This window comes from Bidens hawaiensis, unplaced genomic scaffold (genome assembly GCF_021521415.1).
Source record: "Bidens hawaiensis isolate Kalapana, Puna unplaced genomic scaffold, B.hawaiensis_p1.1 tig00025606_1, whole genome shotgun sequence".
In the NCBI taxonomy this organism is placed as follows: domain Eukaryota; kingdom Viridiplantae; phylum Streptophyta; class Magnoliopsida; order Asterales; family Asteraceae; genus Bidens; species Bidens hawaiensis.
Genome location: NW_027494100.1, coordinates 16,798 through 22,881, shown reverse-complemented (window position 1 = coordinate 22,881; position 6,084 = coordinate 16,798). Strand labels below are relative to the sequence as shown.

The window sequence follows — 6,084 nt, the reverse complement described above, 5'->3', positions numbered from 1 at the left end:
GAGCATCCACTACCTAGTACACATTCATGACTTGAACCTTGGCTTGAAACCACATAGACCTACGCACTATCATAACCATCTTGGGGATCATCTGATATAGTATTATTCTTCTTGTTAGTCTTGAATTCAGATTTCTTTTTCCTCCATTCAGGACAGTCCCTTTTGAAATGATTGTCTGAATTACACACAAAACACCTCTTCTTTCCCTTTGACTTGGCTCTACTACTGCTGTTCTTGTTCTTCGGACCCCTTTGTTTAGATCTGCCTCTTACAAATAAACCATCAGCACCATCATCCCTTGTATCACCCTTTTTGTGAAGTTCTTTAGAATTCATAGCAGATACCACTTCATCCATGGACAAACTATCTCTTCCAAACATTAATGTGTCCACAAAATATTCATAAGAGACAGGTAATGAGGCCAAGAAAATAATTGCTTGGTCCTCATCATCAATTTCCACTTCTATATTCTCAAGACCAAGGATGATCTAGTTGAATTCATCAGTGTGGTCTTCAATTGATTTTCTAGAATTCATTTGAAACATGTACAGCCTTTTCTTTAGATACAATTGGTTTACTAACGATTTAGTCATGTATAGACTTTCCAATTTGGCCCAAACACCAGCAATAGTCAATTCTTTGGAGACTTCCCAAAGAACACAGTCTCCAAGACTCAAGATAGTGGCATTATGAGCCTTTTCAAGAATATCTTTCCGTTCTTTATCCGTCAATGCTTCCGGCATATTCGGTTCACCAAACAGAGCATCGGAGATGCCCTAATGTACCAGCAGTGCCCTCATTTTAACCCTCCACAGGCTAAAATCATTCTTTCCATCAAACTTTGCACCGGTCACCATTCTTGAATCTTCAATTGAAATTTGCGGAATCCGTCTATCAAAATTGAGAGCCTAATCTCTGATACCAATTGTTATTAATTATACAGAAATTGAGCAATCGATAGAACAAGCAATTAAAGATTACAATCAAGAATTGAAGAAGTTTTATTAACCAAATGATTATCACAAATACAAGAACGAAGTACAAAGACGAACTTGTGACTGAAATTAAAAACTAAAAGTAAACCCTAATTGAGAAAAAATCCCCAATTGTATAGCCTAACAGTGATTAACAACTAGTAAAAACTAACCTTCCAAAGTTGACACAAACAGCCCCTGTACTATCTATCAGACTTTAAAACCTGACTATTAGCTACTTGTCACATTTAGCCCAAACTATAAACTTCTGTTTAACATCAACCATAGTTGACTTTTTTGGTTGACCAAGTATAACCAAATGTTGTTGCAAACAACAATTTCTTCTCAACATATAACAGAATTATTTTACTTACTCATTTATACTTTTTACAATTCTGACGTTATGTAATAACTAATAATAAAAATACACGTTACCGCTTGTATGTAATTCCAAATGTTCAAACAATACATCATCCCCAATATTCACCTGTCCTGCTTCTGTCTCTATCTATCCTCTAATCATACGTCTTCAAATTCCTCATCATCTCTGTAATATTAGACGATATTATTATTATTATTATTATACAATCAATACAGAGTTTTGAAAACCCACAATGAACAAGATAGAACGAGCACACCAGATGTACAGGGATGGTAAGTACGAAGAAGCCCTAGAGTTTTACACCGAAGCACTCTCCATTGCCAAATCAAATCCTCAGAAGATCGCACTTCATAGCAATCGAGCCGCTTGTTTTCTCAAACTTCACCGATTTAAGAAGGTCATTATTATTATTATTATTATTGTTTAGCTAGGGTTTAATTTTCACGTGTTAATTTGAATCTGGATATTTATATACCTAATTTGGATAAACCCTAGGTTTTGGATCAGGATTGATTTGAATGTCCGTACACATGTTATTGAAATGTTTACACTTTGTGAAGGTACAATTGCTTATTTATAGAGTTGAAGGTGTTGATTTGGTGTTAATACTAGGGGTGTGCTCGGTTTGGTTATTACTTATTAGTCTAAACCGAAACCGGACTCATCAGTTAATCAATTTTATAAACATTTGGGTTTCAGTTAAGTGGTTCTGTTTATTTGTCGGTTTTCTGGGTTGGTTAAATTTCGTTTAATAACCAAAACTGGATTTCGGTTAATCTGTTTTATTAAAAAATCAAGGTTCGGTTAATCGGTTCAGTTTTTTTGGTTAATTTGTCGGTTTTCGGTTTGGTTAGAATACATGAAATGGAGGTATAAAAGCTAGAAATATGTGAAAATGTGAATGGTTCGGTTCGGTTCGGTTAATTTAGATTAACCGAGGGTACGGAAAAGAAACTGATAACTGATTTTCGGTTAATCAGTTTCAGTTAGTTTTGGTTCGTTTTTGTTGGTTTTCGGTTTGGTTACGGTTAATGGCTCATTTATTGCTCACCCCTAGTTAATGCTTTAGATATTTGACATTTTGACAAATAGTTGAACACTTGAAGCTTTCTGTTTTCCAGGAATGCTTTTAAGTTTAGAGTTAAAATAATAAGATTTTGACAATCATAACAGAACGACACATGCACTTACATCTGGCTTTACGAGGACCGAAGCTTTTGTTTTGAGCCTTGTAAAGCCTCGTTGACATGCGTTCATGGCCGCCCCTTCAGGGTGTCCTGGATGTAAGGTCGACACAACTAACAAACCGGCACAACACGTGCCAAGGAAAACATTACTTAAAGGGCCCGTGCGGTGTCGCCCTGTTTTACGGTAAGCGCGTTGCGAGCGGCCTCTTTGTAACCCTAAACAACTCTCGGCAACGGATATCTCGGCTCACGCATCGCTAAAGAACGTAGCAAAATGCGATACTTGGTGTGAATTGCAGAATCCCGTGAACCATCGAGTTTTTGAACTCAAGTTGCGCCCGAAGCCTTCTGGCTGAGGACACGTCTGCCTGGGCGTCACGCATCACGTCGCCCCCACCAACAATCCCTCTCGGGACTTGTAGGATTGGGGCGGAGATTGGTCTCCTGTGCCATGGCGCGGTTGGCCTAAATGGAAGTCCCATCATGAGTGACGCACGACTAGTGGTGGTTGCCAAGACTATCGTATCGTGTCGTGCGTTTGTTCTATGCGGGCAGGACTCTCTAAAGACCCACTTGTGTTGTCCTATGACAACGCTTCGATCGTGACCCCAGGTCAGGCAGGACTACCCGCTGAGTTTAAGCATATATATATGTGTGAGCCCTCGGTGGGCAAAAGTGAAATTTCACTAATTTTGACGTTATTTTACTAATCTCGTGAAAATAATGTTAAAAGTGGCGGAAGGTTAATCAGGCATCATTGGTGGCGTTGATAGCCGAAAGACCAGGGTACATGCACCAATCGACCGGTGTGCTGATGGTTGAGTGCTATGCGCCTTATGTCCAAGGCTTGATGCAAAACTACTATCGAGCCGGGGGTCTCACCGGAAGCAGCCTCTCTATTCCTACGGGGTAGAGGTAAGGCTGTTTACATCTTACCCTCCTCAGACCCTACCATAGCTTTACTATTGGTGGGATATACTGAGTACGATGATGATGATGATGATGATGACAATCATAACATTTATCTTTTATAGTTGAGGGATGGAAATAAATTGTTTAGTATCTACACACTAGGTTGAAGTTCTGATAAAGATATTACATTACAACTTGTGGTTCCAAATTCTCAATCTTTTTTCAAATGGAATATTAGGAGGATGCTGGCTTTACTAGATTTAACCCTAATATTGTAGCATGTTTGTCAGCACGTGTTTGAATGAAGTAGATTCCATTACGCTTTAAATCACGATATATGATTTAAGATGTGAATTGATTTACACGTGTTGGTAGATAAGACTGACATTTTGTTTGTCAATTATTGATATTGGTTCGGGCTGTGCGGGTTCAGTTTTGACACGATGCACTATAGAGCTTGAAAGCAGGACCTTTAGTTGCAACCAAATTATAAGCACACTTTTGATTTCCATAACTAGTAAATAAAAACTATTTATCTTTAATAAAGCTCCCCTTTAGGAAGATTTTCATATATATCATGGTCATGCATTTTTATTGTTACATGGTAGATTCATGAGTAATCATGCATGTTATACCGTCTAAATTCTAAAATGCTCTGCGATAATTGATAAGTAGTTGTGCATTTCAAATTGAGTTATTTATGAGCAATTATACATTTTTTGTTCATCAATAATTGGTGAGTGCTATACAGTATCATTGAATCAAATTAATATTCTCATGCTATCATTTAAACTGCAAGTTGCAACAATTAGCCAGTTATCAAATCAAAAAAATTCATTAATTGGTTGAATTATGCGAAAAGCTTTCGACTTGTCAGGTTTAGTCTCATGGCTGCCACCTTGGCAGAAGAATGAAGATAAACTGCAATCATTAAGTTTATTTGTAGTTTGACTTGACAGTTGATCATAGTTGACTGACATGCCGGTTACTATGATTTTAGGCTGCAGATGAATGTACTGCAGTGCTGGAGCTTGATTATGAGCATACCGGAGCCTTAATGTTACGGGCCCAAACTTTGGTCACCCTAAAAGAATACCACTCGGCTCTATTTGATGTTAACCGTCTCATTGAGTTAAATCCTTCATCAGAAGTATATCAAAATCTTGAAGCCCGTTTAAAAACACAACCGGTACGCTCTTCATACAATTTGCGAACAAAATATAGGTTTATGATATGAATTGATTATATGATTAATGCAGCTTGAATTCGTGATATTCCAGTTTTTAATATTTAAATTTTGATTGTGATTATGATACTATTTTGGGTAAATTACAGTTCTCATTCATGTGTGGGGTAACTTGCTACTTTCGTTCTTTAACTTTAATGAGTACAAAAAAACAGCCCTGAAGTTCAAATGTTGTCAATTTTTGTACTTTGCATTAACTGGTGTTAAAAGGTTTTTAACTTTTCACAAAATCACTATTTTGCTCTAACAACTAAAGGACAAAATGTGTAATTTTCACAATTTTTAGTTTCTTTATTTTTCTTTTGTTTCTTTTATCACTTCTAATATGTAATTTTTAAAAAATCTGATGATTTACGATCAATTCATTCAATATTTTCTTTTTTAGAGGACAACTTTTCACATTTAAATTATCTATTAGATATACTGATATCTTACCCAGCTCATCTGGAAATCTTGGTTCAGTCTCTTCGCTGTTGGATAAAAGATGCTTCGTCTTTGCATTTATTAAAATTCTTTCTCCATGAGTGTCATAATTGGGATAGTATAATTAATTAATGAACTTATTTGTTTAGAAAAGTATCTGTTTTTCTAATTTGTTTATTTTCTTTTGTTCGATTAAGTTATTTAGTTGTGAGAAATCAAACCAAGCACAGTGCACAGCAAAACTGATTATTTAACTTTATTTGTGAAAAAAAGACTATTAATCATTCTTAATCTTACAAAAAGTATTGTTATATCTGTCTAGCTGATAGAGAATGTATTTTCATGTCTTAAATTTATATTTTGTACTAATATATAAGAGTGCACCCTTTGGTCATTTTATTTATTACTTAAATAATTATAATTTGTCGCACAGGGATGATTATGTAATTATTACAACTTCATATAGTAGAAGCACATCAAATACTTTTTCTCTTGATAGCTTATTATATAATTCTGATTATTAAATATCATATAATTAGTTTTCTGTTAAAATGTTTGTTATATTTTTGGTCAAGGAAAGTCTCTGGCGCCAATACTGGAGGATGAAACTGAGCTAGAAGAAGATGAAGAAGAGGATGAAGTGGAAGATAATAATAATAATAGTGATGGACGGTCTACTTCATTAGGACTAGCAGGAAACCGTAGCCATGATTCAAATGAACCTGCATTCAAGGATGATGTCAGCAACCCGGAAAGTGTTAAAATTACCATCACTACCCCTCAACCCCAAAGCCTGAAGGAGGAAGTTCCAAAGCCTAAAATCACCGTCACTACCCCTCAACCCCAAAGCCTGAAGGAGGAAATTCCAAAGCCTAAAACTACCCCTCAACCCCAAAGCTTGAATGAGGAAATTCCAAAGCCAAAAGGGCATTCTCGTCTTGACTATTCAAGATGGGATAA

General features: G+C 36.2%; 1 non-coding gene across 1 annotated transcript; it reads left to right on the top strand.

Moving 5' to 3' along the window:
• The first annotated feature begins 2,765 nt into the window (after positions 1-2,765).
• Positions 2,766-2,921, top strand: LOC143571903 (5.8S ribosomal RNA). The gene has a single exon (XR_013142174.1). It is a non-coding gene; the product is annotated as a 5.8S ribosomal RNA (ribosomal RNA).
• The last annotated feature ends 3,163 nt before the right edge of the window (positions 2,922-6,084 follow it).